General features: G+C 45.5%; 1 protein-coding gene across 5 annotated transcripts in view; it reads right to left on the reverse strand.

The window, feature by feature from the left end:
• The window catches only part of LOC139101155 (uncharacterized), a 166145-nt gene that overhangs the window by 92984 nt on the left and 53939 nt on the right, over positions 1 to 19222 (reverse strand). For all 5 annotated transcript variants that reach the window (XM_070654106.1, XM_070654078.1, XM_070654069.1 and 2 more), the window contains one exon: positions 9048 to 9208. The gene's annotated coding sequence lies outside the window, so the exon portion shown is untranslated. The remainder of the gene's footprint in view (positions 1 to 9047; positions 9209 to 19222) is intronic.

The following is a 19222-nucleotide window of genomic DNA, read 5'->3' on the forward strand; positions in this document are numbered from 1 at the left end:
CGGGGCGCGTTAATAATTCGCCCGGCGAGCTTCCGCCGTCGTCCGGCCCCACCGGCCGGGCCGTAAAATATGATCCCGCCGAGTTTCACGTTCCACGTGCTTCTTCGAAGGGACGCGTGCACGCGATATCGCAGAGAAACACGAGGCCGCTGCATACAAAACGAAGCGCGGTCGGCGGCGGCGGCAACGGCAACGAACGTGCGTCGCGATTTACAGTATCGGGGAATTATTAATTTATCGCGTGGGGCCTCCCCCCCCTCTCCCCCACCCGCGCGCCCACTATTTCCGTTTATCGTCGGTCCACGTTGTTTTCTCCCTTTCCTTCGTCTGTTATTTTTTAATCTACCCTCAGCTCGGTTTATTCTCGGCTGGCTCGCGATAACCGGCGCTGCCGTTCGATACCTCGGCTGATTATTCCGCGTGACGTTATTTATTGGCCGGCCCGCGAATTCTCCGGCCGTTTTTCCGTTCCGCCGTGCGGGACAACACCTCCGAGTCCCGTCCCGGCGTTATTTCATCGTCGGACCGTAACGCGGAAGAGTTATGTCGTAATGCATAAATACGGCGTAAATCTCGCCGTGCCGGTTTTCACGTTTTCAACACGACCAACGATAAATTGCTCACTCCGCGTATTCAGCTAATAAAAAAAAGGAACCGCAATCGAGATCTCTAAGAGGAAAAGGAAGGAAATAAAGAGACGGCGTATGTGCGCGAGTGGGAAAGAGAGAGGACCCTTCTGGCCCTTTTCTCATTGATCGCGCTCTTTTGAAGCGAAATACAGCTAAATTTAGGGCCGTTTTCCTCCCGTATTCTGAACTCTGATTTATCATCTTAAAACGTCTTTTATCGTCTATTATTAAAACATTATCCACTCCAGGCGTGTAATTAATTTGAAAATTAAGTGAAATTGGCATTAATTGAATGTTAATGATCACAGGAATAATTTTGCAATAAAATTCCTCGAGAATAAGTTTTCCTCTTAAAATTAAGTCCACGATTAGAGACCGAAAACAGAGAGCATTTAGTTCGAGCAGCTTTAATTTAGCGACGTATCGCGTACCAGCACATAGCGCATGTATTCGTACGTACTGGTAAGGAGGATATGCCTCCATAATTTTCAGCTCGTGGATGAAAATGTCGGAAAATTGTTGCGGATTACGAACTCTTTCGCAGACCCTAGGAATCGCGCTTAAAGTACCTAACGGGTAAAACGACCCTGCCCACCGACGTTATTACGTGCTGCGCACGTTGTAACCAGCTTACACAATCTACCGTAGCAGCCGCCGCCGCCGAGCACGATGGCGCTTAGACATCGATTTCCCGTCAGAAACTTACTTACTGCTCGTCGCCGTCGTCGTTCGGGTCGTCGTCGACGGAACCCGCCTTGCAAGAAAATCACCGTAAACAAAGACGCCCGCAATGGATCCGATATTCTTGGCCGGGAAAACGGCGCTCTTGACGAGTTACCGAGTTCTTTCTTTTCCCGAATGCGACGCGATGGAACGTACGTTTGCGCGAAAACGCGGGCGATAGATCAAAGTATCGATAAGGAGCCATCGGTGCTTCATAAACTCTCGGCTGAAAGCGTCCCTGACAAGTAAAACGACGGCCAAAACAGTTTGAAAATGCGTGTTTTTCGATCGATTCAATACGCGCAAGCTCTTGGCAAATTTTCTTGGCAAGCTATTTAAAAAAAAAAAAAAAAAAAAAAGAAGAAGAAGAAGATTTTTCTTTTAGATTTTCGAGAAATTATCAACTATCATGAGAAGTACAAAAATACAGAAACGTAACGTTAATAAAATATTAGTCCAACTATAATTCTTTTAAGTATATTCTGTATTGTTCTTAAAATGCTTAAAATAAGAAAAAGAATGGCGGAATAAAATTCTTAAATAAAATCGAGCCTAACGTTAGTTCCGTCTACTGCTAGTTCTCGATATTGTATTTCGTGCTTAATTGTCGTAGATGCTAATTGGTACAGCCAGCCATACGGAAATCGCTTCTGTCGGCGAACCCGAGAGCATGCGCTATGTTTATGCATTAGTGCATAGCATAGTTCGTTGTGTTAAGCGGAACTCGCTCCGCATTCCGCTCGCCCATGAATCCCCTTCTCTCCATCTCGACTATGATCCAGATGCTGCCGTAGAATTCCGAAAAGCGATTTACAACTTGTGTAAATCATTCGAAACTAATCACAACTTATCTTTTCTGTTAATTATTTATTAAAAAAAAAGAAAAAAAAATTATCAACGAATGTACGAATTCTACGCAGTGTATAATTTTTTCATTAAAAGATATATAAATTACCCTAAAAAAAAGAACAAGTGTACATTTAAGATATGCATTCGAGATTATCCGTAAACACTCGGATTAATTAATTAAAGTCATACATGATGCCCTGCATTATAGCAATTAAATTAAAATAGGGCGTAGGAAAGTGAATGTTCACCTGCGCGGTGATCCGTCTCGTTCGAGATACGTCGCGTAAATGCGATAGATTACATCAATTCGCGCGAAAGCACGCGATCATCGATCAGGGGTGTCTGTTTGCGGCGTTAAGTCGACGGTGACATCGTCATTTTGAGCCCTCGCTCCGAACGCTCTTATTTAATCCCACAATGGATTTTCACCCGCGCGCCAGGCGCCTCTCGGACGAGCATGTCTCCGTTCGGTCTCCCGCGGATATTAATTAGCGTCGCGATCCTATTCTCGGTGGCGCGGCGTGCAACAAAAAGCCTCCCCCCCGATGCTCGTCGGGAACGCGTTAACGAGGAGGGATTGCAAAATAGGTGCCGCGAAAAGCGGAATACGCGCGCGATACACAAAGTGGACGGAAAAATATAACGTGGAGAACCGAATTATCGCCCGTTTATCGCAAGCGTGATTTAAGGGCTCAGCGGGCAACAACAGGATTTAAACCATAGGGAGATTCACGCGAGTGACTTAAGTCTACACCTAACAACGCGAATTCCTCTCCTCGCCCCGTCAGTTTCCGTTTCCCATTCGTGCAATAGTCGCGCTCACTTAGCGAAGTCTAAAGCTCCCGAAGCCCAAATGGCTAATTAGTTACGGTAATTGGTTCGCGTTCGACAGTTCGTAGACTTTACGAGCTCAAAGCTCACGGGCCGCCCGAGTGTACGCCCGCGCAGTGATCAAGCGGATTTAATTATCGTACCGGGTCTCGAACGTCGAGAATCGGCGCGCTGAAAAATCCCCGCCGATCACTTTTGAAAGGAATGTAATACGCGACATTGATTAAAGTCGATACTTCTGCACGCGAAGCAACGCGGCGTCTAATTAAAAAAAAAAATATACTTATATATATATATTTTGCTTCAGCGTTGTGCAACTAATTTGATTCGCAATACTGCCTTTAATGACGTGTCACATCATATTGCGTCTATATAATATATTTATAATAATATAACATAACGTAATTATAATATATGATTGATTTAAATTATTAATTTTATTAATTTTAACATTATATATACATATGTATATATTAAAGCTGCCTCGCAACAGTCGCTAGTTAGAACTGCATTTATAAACTCTGACATTCCCAACAATATCTCGCTTGAGAGTCGTCTTCCGGGGTTATAACGCGGGATTAAAAAAGTAACATTACCCACAAGGTACGAAGTACGCGAAGTAAAGCGCGAACAAATTCGCGGCTTATCATTGCGGGGTTTTATGCGTCTAGTCGGTCCGGAGAGATCCGGCAAGAAAAATATTCAATCGCGGCGATTTATTCCGCGCGGGGGCAACGGCGCTCCCGTACGTGGTGTATCTCAATATTTCCCTTTCAACAAAACCGGGAAATATATCGGAACTTTTTCAATTCGACCCAACGAGCTTAGCAGACAAACTTGCGCGGCGAAGAGAGGACCGAGAGCGGCGCGTATCTCGTGAAATAAATAAAATGCAAACTTCTTCCCTCCCTCCCCGCCCGGCGCGAAATGAATGCAAAAAGTGTATCCAGCACGTTCCCACCATCCGTAAATGCGGCTGTTATCGTTAATCATTGCGCCGTGCACTCTGACCGATCGCCCGTGCTTTATCCCGGCCGTGAATTACGATGCCTCGCACGTATGATACTTCCCATCGGCCCCGATAATATAGTAATCTCGTTTTCATTCCGAGGATCTGGTTTCGATTTCAAGAAGGAGAGAAAGAAAAAAAAAATTTCCAGCAAACACCGACGAGAAAAATGAGAGAAATGCATCTTTGGCGCCCAGTTAAATTCCGTCTCGCTCCCGGTTCTAATTTTATTTTGCCCCCCTCCCACCCCTTCGTCAGGTAATCCACGTGAAAACGTCGATCATTCGTAAATCCCTGAATCCCCGAAGCCCCAGAAATACTCCCTCGGTCCCCTTCTGCGTCCCCTGTTGGCCGATCGCTTCTAAATTCCAATCGACGCGCCGTTCTCTAACTGTGAATAATATCACGGTGAACTTAAAGCGCATTATTGCCTCCCGCGGGAGTCAGAAGTCCCAATCAGCGCCAATACCAATGCCCCGGCCATTGTAAACTCGATCGGCAGTCGGGTAACTGTGCCGTAAATTACGAAACAACTTCTGCATTACGTTATTCTGCGTTAGCGATATTTGTCGATATACTCGTTATCGGACAACGCAGCGGCATTAAGTCGCAGTATGTAATTCCACAATCGCCTTGTCGTGAAACATTTGAGAGGCTGATAAGAAACATATAACTCTCCCATTTCCGTCGATAATCCCTTCGCGCGATTTCGACGATTCGATCTCGCGGGTTACGTATTACGCGACAAAGAAACTCAAGTTCAATTTCTTTATTGTTTATTCCTTATTTATTATTTACAGTTTAGTTATTTATTTTTTTTTTTTATTTAATCGGCTCACTTCCCGCTGTAATCGGAGCCGAGGAGATAAGATAAACGCGGCCGGGTGATACAATGAGAACGAGGAGCCGTTCAACGGCCATACGGTTTCTCTGTTTTGGCGGTTAGGGTGCAGTTCCGGGGAAAGTGCAGTCCCGATCGATGGTCGGTCGTCTCGCTTTTACAATTTCCCGCGCACCCTCGCCCTCTCGCTTCCCCGTCGCGGTCGTTCTCTCTTTCTCGCTCCCCCGTCTTCTATCTCGCGTGCGCACGAGTACGTTCACCCCGCGCCGTGCATCGCCTTCCGCGTGGTACCAGTTTTAACCAAAATGACGCATCGCGCGCTCACGCACACACGTTCCCCCTTTCCCTTTTCATTCGACATCGCCCTACGTAAGTGACGGCCGTTTAACCTTTCCCCCTACCCTTCCCTCTGGGACGGGAATACGCGAGACTTTTCAAAGATAAAACGTGAACGGGCTTGCACGCGGCACCGAAGGGCGCGTGATTCCCTTTCGCGAGGGGGCCGCGTTAACGCGCCCCCGACAAACGCCAATTCCGCCCGTGGATATCGACAGATAAAAACGACGCTGCTCGAGGACGAGATAAAAAGTATCGGCAGTTGAACAATGAAGAGGTCGGAGCACCGCGCGTCGCCCGAGAAATTGCAATCTCACGCGATCGTGATGCCGATAACGCCGAGCGGCAGGAGATAGGCGAGCGCGCGTCACGTTTTCGGTTAAGGACTTAATAACCGAGGGCCGCGCGGGCGAGAGCCTTCTATTTCCGCGGAGCGGAGCTGACTTTTGGACGGCGTTATTGCGGCGCATTGTGCATGTGCGCGGGCAGAACGGAGAATACATGGCGGACAACCCCTCGGTATCGCACAATGAGCAGCGCCGAGAGACGCGTCTCTCGCTCTCCCCGTCGTCGCCCCCGTTCGCCTTCGCCGACGTTCCCAAGCCGTGAAAAGCGAAAAAGAGATAGGGGGATAAAAGGGGGAGACGCGGCGGGACATGCTGGCCCTTTATAAAGCGCGCCCAGCAATTACTATTGCGACAAGCGTAATGCGCGCTCCGGTCCACCTCCGTGCCGTTTAAATCACCGGACGACGCTCAAAAGGCAAACGTACCAGATAGAGAATCGCAGCGAGAGAAATAGAGAAAGAGAGAGAAAGACGGCGAGCTCTTTTAACAAGAGCAAAAGAAAACGGACGAGCGTGATCGACGCGATTTATCGCAATACAGAGTGACGAACAGTTCAATCGTTAGAAGCAGTAGGTATAATGAAGTTCTTCGTTTCAATTATCGGCCAAATGTCAATCCGAAGATAATCATCATCGCGATTCACCTCGTTATACCATTATCGACATGCGTTAACGTAATTTGCGTCGTTAATGAACTCGTTTCCCGAACCGCCAACGCGAAAACGATAAGCCATCGTTCGTACAGCGCCGAAAAAAGTCACGTCTCTTATTATTGACTTCTATTTATTTCTAATTACTTCTTAATAACAAGCGTTGTAATTATTACTCCCGCTGCGCTGGTTTTGAATAATGAATGCAAACCGAAAAAGACAAAGGGAAGAGGGAACTGCGTCGAAGAAAGCGACGGTGGGCGTGAAGTAAATGTCGAAGTTTCTTCGTTAAAGTCGGACGGAATCGTCGAGGCGGGCAGCAGCCAGGTAACTCGCAAAAAGGCACGGGGTAAGACAAACGGGGTCGTAGGACACCGACGGTTGATTTAAACCGATTTTATACGGGTGGCGATTCAACAGTTTATTCGGCGACACCCTCCCTCCCTCCCCCTCCCCCTCGGTCGTTGTTTGATCGTAACATTTGCCGAAACTTCGCCGACTATCCCGGGGATTTGTTAGGGGAATCGAGAACAGCCGAGAGTTTCTCAGCTGCTTGCCAGAAAGAAGGGTAAGAAAGTGCGGGAAGAGATGACCGTGACCCGGGCGATGTTTGCGCGCAAGCATATCAATTTCACGAGCCACGATGATAAAACCCATCGGAAACGAGTATTTCTCTTTCGTACGCGGATCATTCTCCCGAGGTGTCTCAATTTGCTGCACGCGGATACGCGATTTTTGAAAAGCCGAAGAGTTAGTCCCGAAGGTATTACAAAGCCCGGTAGACGGCTCGAGTCTGTAGCGAATAAACGAAGTTATTTTTAGACTTACAAAGAGAAAGAGAAAGAGAGAGAGAAGGGGGAGCTTCAAACATCCGCAGCAGTTTCTGTTACAAACTGAAGCGCTCTTGTTGCAATTGCATTTGAATTTATAACGCGATTCCGTTAGTCTGTAGTCGCAAACGAAATAGAACGACCGTACCGACGACGACGACGACTGCGGATGCTGCGCTTTTAAAAGTGAGTGCGTGCCAATTAGACAGACCGCTCGTAAACGCGCACTATGCGTGTCATTCACTGACTTACCTGCCGTACTCGTTAAGCTCGCAGACGGGCTAATGATTCAACAGGTGTTGAGCGTTGAAACGAGCGAGTTCGGCAGCAGCGCTTTTCTTTTCTTTCTTTCTTTTTTTTCTTTTCTTTTTTTTTTTTCCTTTTTTTGTTTCTTTTTTTTGTTTGTGACGCTGAAAGAACCGCTGATACGAAAACGCTGGTTTCAAAAAGCGTTTGACTAGTCGTGGAATCATTTACAAAACGTGAGCAGACTCTTGAATTTACTAAACTGATTGTTTCTCAGCGAGGACTCGCTGGAAAACTGAAAATTTAGTTATCGATTTGCGATTACGAGAATTGACCAAGAAATAATCAAGTAGCATCGAATACCGATAACGGCGCTAGCCGGAAATTTAGTTAACATTTGAGAAAAGATGAATAATGAATGCAACAGATAATTATACATTTTCTCTTATGCAAAAATAATTGATGATTTGTTTGTCGATTGATTTTATTTTATTTTTTCGAAATTTATATTATTTCATCAACGCATTACATAACTTTATTATAATTTATTACAAACTTATTATATTATTTTTATTATTCGAATGCCGGTCTCACTCGTTCATTATTCCTCTCGATATCTAAAATTCCCTCGGACAATTGTCGACCTTCGTGATAAACGCAACGCGAGATGTAAAACACACGAGTTTAATGAGTCCCATTTAATTTTGGTCAACGCGAGCGCGCTTTTATTAATCGGCCCGTGGTTTGCAATGCGATTAATCGGTTCACCTGTCAATTACGTACAATAACGCGATGCACGTGAACGACGAATGGAAATGCGACGTTAATAAGCGACGCTAACGGGCAGTAAACCGCCGCAACCGGATGAAAAGATTCTTCAGAATTAAATACATAATCGTAAAAGCGGTCTAACTTTCATGAGTTTCAAGTCGAAATAAACGAGACGTATTGCGCGTCACGATTACGCAGCGAAATCACAAGTTTTTCTCGGCAATAGTGGCCCTTTTCCCTATTTACTTCGCGACAAGGTGCGGTGCCGAAAAAAAAAAAAAAAAAAACAACGAGACTCGACTTCTCAAACTTCTGGTAGTATTTTACGATTCGTTACCAAGTCGAATCGATTTCCGTGAGTTATCAATGGGGCTTGCACAAAGATATGTTGAACGGTTGCGCAAAGCGCTAATCATGTCGCTCATACAGCCGTGTAGCCGTTTCAATCGGTAACAAGGTCATTGGCTCTGCCGCGAGACAAGCCTAATTGCGTCGAGAGCTGCACGCCATTTTTTAGCGCCGTTCCGAACACTTAATGACGCACGAGCGGGCGAATATCGCATCGTAAAACCGCGGCGAAACAAATCAACGATGACCGCATTTATCGCCGTTAAATGGGAATTAATCGCGGCGTGTCGGTGCGGCGCAACACGGCGAACAGTTATGCAAATAAGTCGCTTCGCGTTTCAATCTACAGCCGCCGGGACGTTGAGTTAAACGCGCGAAACATGGTTGACTGCCAACGGCATGCGGTATTAAATAATAATAAAAAAAAAAAAAAGAATTTTTATTTAATATCTGAAGGAGTAATTATATTATAATATAAACGCGATACAAAATGTTTATAGTCATCTGTTTAATGTTAAATAGTAACCCTTTCTTCATTCAACGTCGGCATCATTATTTTAACATTAAATGATAAGTTTTACGGGCCGTGTTAAATTGACGACGATCGGCACCGACGTAATATTGTGTGGTTTACTCACGTATAAATTCCCATTCGTTGATCCGTATCCCCGAGCTCCGCTTTCCGGGCGACGTGAAAGATCGTCTCGGTAATTGCCGAGGGGCGGAGGGGAAACCCGCGCACCGTTTCCGCGTTTCCTTTCACTCACGGGGCTCCTCCGAGGGGGCAGAGCTCGCCAGGCTGGAAATAAAGGACACGTATACTTTTAGAGACGAGAGAGAGTTCTCGTTTTCGAGCACGGCCGGATAATCCGGCGCGCTAAAGGCGATCGTTACCTCACCAAACAAAAGTGTCATAAGATACGAAAAAAAAAAAGAAAAAAAAAATGCCGGATATTGTTTCAGAACACTAATAACGATTAGATTTCGCTCGCGTGTCCTTCGTGACACGCGAGAGGTATAAAGCGGAAGTAAATACTAAAGAAAAGGATGATTAAAAAAAAAATTTCTTTTTTAATGTTTAACGCTAAAAATATTAAAGTTACGATATTCTAATAATTTTACAAATTATTATATCCGATTGCCTTGTGAAACGGCTTTGCGCCGTAACTATGCCACCGTACGTTCACTCAGGGATCTTACATGATCGGTTTCGTTTTTGTAATTAGTTTTATAATTTCCGCGACGTCACCGATGCGAGTTGACGGTAAAATCGACACGACCCGCGGCGCATTCTTTATCGGGGGAAGGCAGCGAGGTATGCTCACCAGGAATGCGATCGTTGATCACACTCGGCGAAGCGGTTCATCGATTTATTACGAAGTTACGTGGCGCACGGCCACGGGAGACAAGAAAGAGAATCGTTCGTGCCGCGGCGCGGGAACTAGTTCGACGTCGTCTTCTCGCGAGGAAGGGAAAGTACGGAGCAATAAGGGGCCAATATAAGTGAAAATCCCGGTGTTAATACGCGGCATGTAGCTGAGCAAGAGGAATGCTTAATGACCGGCTAACACGCGATCCCTCCAGGCTTCTTTCCTTTTATTTTCTCCCTTTATTTTCTCTTATCTTCCGATCCTCCCGCTACGCCTGCCTCGCGCTCGCTCTTCTTTCCTTCTCATCCCGTTTTCACCCAGTTACTAGATCACTCGCGTACGAAATTTAGAAGCCCGAAGATACGACCGCGCGAGACTGGCGGAATAAAAGTCGATATACTAATATTCCGTAAGCAGATCTACAGTCCTTTTAATTATATAAATGAATATTAAATATACGGTTGCCATCGCTTTGAAATTTTTAATTTATTAAAAGGGCATTTATATATCTATTTAATTATATATATAAGTATTAATTTAACAATAGCCATTTCCATCGCTGCAAATTTAATTGCCAGAACTCTTTCCGAAATAATTTAGAAACTTTCTCTCTCTCTCTCTCGCTCTCTCTCAACTTCTTAAACGACGCCAAGAACTCTAGTTTTAGATTATTCCGAAAATGGGCCGCTAATTTTGAGACCAACGTCGCCGAAGGCGAGAGGATTAATTAAAGAGTCATGATTCATTTAGCGCATTGTATTTTTGCACACGCCTTCGCGTTCACCCCGGCATCGTTCCGGTCCGCGTGGATTTCACGGGGCGAACGTCCCGCTACACAACAGTTTTAGAGGAAAAGTTCGCGGATCGCTTCTCCTCTCGCCTCCGGCGGCAACTCGTTTATTGCGGGCTCGATTCCCGCGATCGACCGTGCAGCGGCAGCCGGCCGGCCGACAGGAACGACCACGCCTCGATTTCATTCACGGCGGCGGACTCGCCGCTCAATTATTCATGCGGAATCTATGCGCCGCGCCTGCCTCCTCGTCTACCGAACGGATTTAAGTCGCGAAAAAGCGGAAAACGAGCGTGCAACGCGCGAAAATGAATATCTCGCTCGATAACGCCGGCTCGAAGTCGATATCCCCAGCAAGGGAACGAGAAGTCGTGCAGATAAACATTGCATGTTCAGCGTTCGTTGTCTAATCGCCGATAAGCGTGTCAAGTGCAAATGCACAAAGAATCTTAGAAAAGAAAAGTCGGAGAGCTTCGCTTCGAGATCGCTGAGCGTCAAGGGGTTAAATTGTAATAAACCGGATGCTCGGAGAATAATCGCAATGAATATATATGTATATATTCATTTCTTTCGCTCTTCCTCTTCCTCTCTCTTTCTCTCCGAGCCCGCTCGGCAGAAAGGAAAGCCGAGCATGCCGTCGCTGCACCGACATCGTTTCACCGCCGCGAAACTGGGACGGGGTTTTACGGGCGGTTATTTACGATCGAGGTTATGAGAAAGGCGGGGGCCCGCCGCCCCGGCCCCCGCGCGCACCTCCGCAAGATCTGCGAAAGGGTTGCGCCGCCCGCCGAATGCAAATTACGCGAATTACGTTACCTGAGATTCCGGGCGGATAACAATCGACGCGCCCGCGCGCTTTTATCGGTGAAAACGAGCGGTGGAGATGCACGAGACTTCGCTTCAAAGAGACTGAAGCGTTAATTCGTAAATAATTAGATAAATTTGTAAAAAAAAATCTCTTGAGTAAGACACGTTGTATATTTATCGGGTAGAAAAAAAAAAGAAGCAATCGCCGATTCGTTGTCACGCGACAAACGTCAACTGCGCGACAGAGATATCGCGAGATACATCGTTCGATCATCCGCGTCGGTTCCGATTGGCGGAAATGCGGAACCGGCTCGCGATGCATCTCCTCCCGCTGACGGTGTATGCCAAATTTACCGGATTCAAATTGCGAATACCACCGGCCGTGTAATGCACGTAACACGCAGCACAAATAACCAGTTCGAAAATTCCGGCAGCGCCGCTCCAGTGCGCGAATGCGCGGCGTGTATCCGAGAATTACGGGATCGAGATGCTGGACCCCGGGCATCGACAAGGTGCGTCTCACGTGAAAAAATTTCTGATCAAAAACATATTGAAAAATATATAACCCGTATTCCGTTTTTCGCATATTAACGCATACGAGAGATAAAGTTAATTTTTTGATTTTCTTTTTTAATTAAATATCTAAAATAATAAATCAACGAATATATACATTCAAATATAAATTTAACCCATTGCGTATAATTTTTTTAAATCTACATTTCGCGCTAACTTTATCATGGGGGGAGTCTAAAGAGCCTCGATCAAAGCGGGGAGATGAATTGCCAAGCGGCGGGACGCGAGGCGTAATTTCACGGAGAGACGATCGACCGTCTAGCGATTCCGCGACCGGGTCGGCGACCTCGTAATCCTCGGCGGTTCAAGGTCGCGATGGAGATCCACGGTGAAAGAGTATCGTGCTCGGTTGTCGCACAGTTGTGAATCCACGGCGATTCCGACGGAAACGAATGAGCCGACCGAAGGTGAGGGTCGTCCCTCGGCATTGGAAATCGATCTGGCGAGATTGCGCTATCACGCCGAGATTATCCGCCGAATGGCGGTGCGGCCCCGCACGAATTTGCTCGAGGAAACTCATCGGCGATACGTGCCGGGTAATTAAACCGCCTCATTAATATCGCCGTTAAAACCGCGCGATGTCTGCCGATATGTATATCAATAATTACAAAAGACGTAGAGAACGAGCCTCCGTTTTACCGCGGCGATATAATAAGCCGAACGAATTGCACGGGAATCAAGCCGCAAGTACCTAAGTCCTTCAGTCTATAAGCGCGTAATAAATATCTACAACGCGAGTAGATAACGGGCCCCGGAGTCGCCGGTCTACGTAAACAAATCAGATCTCTAATTGAATCGCGTCCGCGGCGATGATAACGCAGCGCGGTGCAATTATCACACCGGGCATCCCGCAACAGGACGCGTTTATTCTCGTGAACAACGGTGACGCGGTGATAATCGCGCGCGGACCGCAAAAACCCGGGGCGCTCGCGCGCGCCGGACGTATTTTCCCCGTTTCGAGATCCGATTGTTTCGAACGGGACGGAGGGAAGCGTTTCGACAACAGAGGCCCGGTTAAAAAGAGCACGGGATGGCGAGGCGCGCCGGCTGCTGTGTAATCCCCGAGGCCAGGCGCTGGCTGGCGCGCAGCCAGCGTCAGCATCCGCTCCACAAATGTCGCTAAATATACACCGAACCGTTCCTAAACAGAACGCGAAACTTGGCCGATAGCGCGCGAATTGCCGCGAATCACGGATCGACAATTCGCGCGGAGGTGAAAGGGTTGGCGGTTCGACGATTAATTAGTACGCTATCGGGCAAATCGTTGTAAAATAAAGTTCAGAGGAATCGAAGTGCGCTGAGAAAAGTGCCGCTCAATGTAAAATCGCACTGAAAACAGTGTAGTAAATTTACGCGAGTAACGGTTGTAAGAGTCTCGTTATTAATTCTGGCAACTATTATTTGTGTAAATTTATTAAACTTTTCCTTTCTTTTCTATTTTTTTTTTTTTTTTTTACGGTACTGTTTCGGATCCAGTATAAAAAGCAATTTACATGTAATGTTTTTACATCGAGCTAAGACATCCCCGCGGTATTTGAGAAATTTAATCTAACACGAGCGGAATAAATGAAGCCGATAAATCGATATCCCGATAATACAATCTGAAAAAAGGACTGGAGGATCAGTAGGTTAGCTATCTGGTTAGAACTGTCAACAATGAGCGAAATGTACGTGCAAAATGGTCGGAATGTTAAAGTTAACGGTCAAGTAAACTCGGTCAGACTGTCGAAAAAGTATATAAAAAATATAACACGAGGCACAAAGGGGACACGTGACGCGCGGGAGAAAAAAAAAAGAGAGAGAGAGAGAGAACGCGAAGTGGCTATAACGTCACGCCTTTGTAAATAACAACTGCGGCAATGTGACGAAAGATAATCGGTCATCGTTATCGTCGGCCGATAACTCCACAGCCGCGACTTTGTCAGCATTTACACACACACGTGGATGTGCACACGCGCAAATTGCACACACAGGTGCGTCGCCCGTGCGCGTCGACCTGCTATTGATTCAAGACTCGCGCGATGCGATTCCGGTTTGCGACGAGTCTCTTTGGTCGCACGAGTCAATTGAACCCTCCATATATCGCGATGACTTCCGAGTAATAATACTAAAGATAATCGGGCGAATTTAATGGACGAATCACCAGGACAGATAACTCGATTTGATAAGAGTGAAAAAAAAAAAAGAAAAAGAAAAAAAAAAGAAAGACGGGTTCATTAAAGAAATTCCCGTCTCTCATTCCCGTTTAATGTAATCTCGACATTTAACAGTAATAACTGGAAAACGCTTTTGAAGTGTTTATCTTGTTTCATCATTTACGTCTGTATAAATCGCAGATAAAAATCTTCGGCGAAAGTCTGAATTTAATTTAAATTCGTATAATTTGATTTGAGTTAACTTAAGTTTACAAATTCTTTTATTTTGACTTGTATCATAATTCTATTTTATTATACAATAATAATAATTATTATTATATTTTTAAAATTATTTTTTGATTTAAAAAAAAAAAGAAAAAACATATATTTCGGAATAGTAATGTACATGAAAATGTTTGTGTAAATACTGAAACGTACCAACAAATTCAGCATTTCACGACGAAATAGCGTCATTAATATCGGCTTTATCGCCGCGCGATAGACGGCGTAAAAAAAAGATTCGTTCCGCGACTCGATCTTAACCGAGGCTCGCCGCAAACTCCTTAACGACGTGACTTTAAAACTAAGTTTAACTGGCACATTGTATGCAAACGGTGAAGAGGATATATGCGACAAGCGGTACTAACTATCGATTACCTAAATAAAAACGAGATGCGAGCAATATGAGATGCAGATGTATCCGAACGAGGAGAAACTTTTTCTCCGCGGCAATTTTCGCGATGCGAAATAAACGGTTAGGACGTCGACGCGAGGTGTGCTCGTCAAAAAAAATATTCATGCAGAAGCTGATCATTAAATTAATAAGAGAATTAAACTAAATTAGCAATCAAGGAGTCTAGAAATTTAATAAAGCGCTCTTGAAGCAAAAATAATATATTGCGCCGATGGAGAACGGTTTCCTTTGTATCCATAAAACAGACTGCTCGAGAACAATTATCCTAATTTAATCAAACAATGCTTTCTGGACGTGGCCGTCGTCTTATCGAACATCGTGCGAAGGGGCCTCGAAGCGAGGAGCTTGGCGCCCGTGCTAAGTGCCGCTAAAGGCCAAGACGCGACGATTTGAGAACGGCGAAACGAGAGCTCGAGAGTTTTTTTTTTTTTTCCTCTCTCTTGAAGCGCGTCGACAAGGATCGTCTTCGTCGACGGACCAGTATCGCGCGCGTTTCCACGCCGTTCAACGAACGGCCGAAAGAAACCGGCGGAACGAAACGCGCGAGAGAGAAGCATGGTAGGAGAGTGGAGGAAGAATGGAGGAGGGATGGAAAAAAAAAAAAAAAAAAGGAACGAAAGAGACGGCGAGCGGATGAGCGAGACAGAGATGACTCATGGATACCTACGCCGGATCTACCTGAAGATTACAGTCGGCGAGGTACTCATGGTCGACCAGAAACCATAGTCATTCCATCTTCCTCTGTTTCTCCCTACCTCTCGCTTTTTCGCGCTCATCGAGTCCCTGCATCTCCGTCCGCGGAGAAAAAAGGAGGAAAAAAAAAAAATATCAAGAGCTGCGTCGAAATCGCGTGGGGAAACGCTGACGGAGCGGAGTATAGAGACGATAGGCTAGATAGCGCGTGGCAGAAAGAGAAAGAAAGATAGGCGACCGCGAGAGAGATAAGGACCGGTCGAGAACAGACAGTACCGAAATATCAACGACCGCGAAACGAACGTCGTCGACCCCGAGAGACCGTCCTCGCTCTCTTTCCCGCGCCCGCCTTTCTCTCGCCGCCGCCGCATCTTTCTGACTCCCGCCGCGAGCGGACGTGCTCGGAGCCGGCCGTTTTTTCCGCCTCGTCCGGGATTTATGCCGGCCGATCGCGGCGAGGGTGCTGACAAAGAGAGCGGAGCCGAGAGTCGCGGCGACATTATGGCGCGCAACGACTTCCACTTCTCTCCCTTTTGTTCCGCGAATAGGCCGAGGAAGAATGTCTCATTTAGGCCGCGTGGCGAGACCCCCGCGGAATCGGTGATCCACCGCGAAATCCCCCGCCCGTGATTACGAGCCCGTCGTCTTTACTCGCCGCGTCGTCGTCGCGAAGTGTCTCTTACGTCAATTGTAACGGGAGACGCTCAAAGGTTAATCGTTCCGAAGTGAAATCTTTCGAGCATTTTATTTTTCATTGATATATTAACGTTGACGACGAGTCGGCGCCTTACGAAGGGCAGTACGTTTCAGTAACTGCCGTTGAGTAATAAAAATCTCCCGAGAAAAGAAAGATTATTTCTGAATTATCGCGGGCAAAAATACATCGCATGGGTTTGTAAAACCATTTTTAACTCGTTAGAAACGAAACACAGGAGGGCTTGGCGAGGCAGTTTATTAATTATTATTTATCATTTATTTAATTTATTCTTATCCGCGATAATTAAAAAAATAATCTCTTCCAGATCTTTTTATTTTTATTTTTTACTAATTTAATCAAATAATTCCACTTTAAAACTCGTCTTAATTAACTTGTGAGGTTTCAAAAATTTCGAATTGAGTTTCTCTGGATGGACCAGATCAGCGATATTATCTTGGACAATTTACTCGACAATGTCAAATCGTTGCGGTTATGGTCGCGTAGTTCTAATCGCGATCGTAAATCATGCCTCTCGCGCGCGCCGACAATCGGGAGTTCGCGCGATTGCGAAATGACGTGACGCGCGAGCGACGAAACGCCAGTAAACGAGAGTGTCACGATACTGCTGAGCGCTGCGCGCCTCGACCGGAGGTGATATCAGGGTCACGTACATACATTTTACGCGGAGATATCTCCGATCGGGCGACGATGCCCCTGAAAAGCGCACCGTTTAAAGAACACCTGAATTAATGACAAGCACCAAAAGCGGAATGCGGAGACGTCGAATACGAACTAATACCTGCATCGCCAACGTCTATCACCTTGATGACGAACCGATAGCATCCGGCTGCGCGGCGTTTGATCAAACATCAAAGTTCGCTTTATCAAAATTGAGCTATTAACATAAAATCATGCTGCTTATTTTTTTATTTTATTTTTTTTTTAGTCTGACCGGGGATCGCAATAATAATTTATATTAAACAAGAGATATCTGTCACGCGCGACTTGCATTTATCGAAACTATAATTTCACCCGCGAGTAAATAAATTCATTGGATTAAAATTAGTCGAAACGATATCGGGGTGACGGTGACGCGGTTCGCTTACGAAATTAAAATACGAATAACTCGGATTAACATTTTTCCCTCGCGCCTTCTTTCCGCGCGCCGTAATGCGTGTAATTTCAGTCGACTGCGTTTCTCGGCGCGTCTCGATTCTCAGAAATTCGATGACGCGAGAAGAATTTAAACGCGGCTCGCGCGTTTCATACGGCGTGAAGTTAACGAGTCGATCCGGTCGTCCTTTGCCCGTCGAAAAAGGAACTGTACGGCGAGTACGCGAGGTGAACGTGCACGTGGAATTCGTTGTGCAACCGCGCGTCGCTACAAGATAACTATCTGTCGAATTGTCGGAATTGTCGAAAAGAAAAACTGGCACATCTCGAGGCGATACGAAACCTTAACAGCACAGATCGTACCGCTGTCTACATTGCGGCGTACATTAAAAAATATCAAAATATATATTTTACAATTTAAAGGACACGATTTATTTTACGAACTTTCAGACATTGCGCAAACATTTTCAATAATTAGTATCTTCAATGAAAACCTTAAGGTTTCGCAATAAAATCTCGTTCCTTTGATTTTGTTTAAAAAAAAAAAAAATTTAAGAGCATATATTATTCGATATCAAACTATCGAATTAGTGATGCGAGAGAACAGTTTACGTAACAGAAATTCCTTGAAGAAAACGCTACGTGGATAACGCGCTTTTAGATAACGCGAACGGGATTATTCCGAAATTAATTTCAGACACGTATCCGTCCAAGGATTTTCAGTTGGCATTTAACGTTAAATCCAGCGACTGATAGAAGCGGACTATCTCGCGAAGCGATCCTCCCTTTTTTTTTTCCTCTTCCACCCCCCTCGAGAGCGCTTAATTCGACGCAAATTTCCGGTGCGCGAACGCAACGAGATTACGGACGCGACAATCGCTCGTATAATTGATTCGGACGCGTTCGCCCGCGGACGATCTCGTTTCTCTCTTAACGAGCATCATTGTCACGCCGGTTCTCGCTCGGCCTGAATGCAGGAGTCGATTCCCAGTTGTCTGTCAGTGTGTCAAGGCCGTCTGTGCGAAGGATGCGCGAAAATTGCAATCGGAACGAATCGCTTGTGATCCGTCGACCGATTTTAGTATTCCTTTCTCCGCATTTGACGAGTGAAAACGTCAAATGGCGTTTCGTTAATGAAGCTCTCCCCTTGCAAATAAAATTTAAATAAACGTCGAAAGAAATTCACGAGAGATTTCAGGCATTGGCGAAAGGTCTTACAAAAAAAAAAAAGAAAAAAAAAATATATAAAACGTGTTTAAAAGCTCATAATTATATTCTCACTTTCCGAACTTTATTTTAAAAAATCGTTTCCCTTTATTCGATGCTTCTAAAGATTCCGACAGGTTGTACTTTCGTACGAGTGATACATATGCTTTCGCGCAGAAACGATTTCAGCGGAGGATTTCTTGACGCTCGGGAAACGCAATCTGGATTCTCATTAAGATAAGCAGGCGGAATGCGCGATTTAGAACCGTGATCGAGCAGAATCGACCGACGCTCTTAATGTTTTAATTGCGGGAATGTGTGTAATCGTCGTCGCAGCATCGTGGCCACTTCACCTCGCGTCGTTTCATTGTTCCGAATAACTCCCACACGCGTTCGCAAGATCGAAAAGCAGATTTCGTAACTGCGTTTTACAAGAAATAAATAACGATTCTGTCAAGAAATAGCAATTCGCGAACGTTGTAAAAATTATTAAACAACGAAAATTTCTGTACAAGAAAATAAATTTAAAAAATAAAAAAGAAAAGGAGATATTAAAGCAAAGGCCACCGACGTTCTCCTCTGTTTATCACGACCTTGAGGCATTTCAACGAGAAAAGCGGTCAAGTGCAGCGAAGACGCAATTAAGTAGGATATACTTTCGTTGGGGCATTAATAAAAGCGTCGCCATAAACGGCGCCCGATGTGCGTGCATTTGTACGCTCGCACGAATTTCAT

This window comes from Cardiocondyla obscurior, linkage group LG01 (assembly GCF_019399895.1).
Source record: "Cardiocondyla obscurior isolate alpha-2009 linkage group LG01, Cobs3.1, whole genome shotgun sequence".
Taxonomy (NCBI): Eukaryota; Metazoa; Arthropoda; class Insecta; order Hymenoptera; family Formicidae; genus Cardiocondyla; species Cardiocondyla obscurior.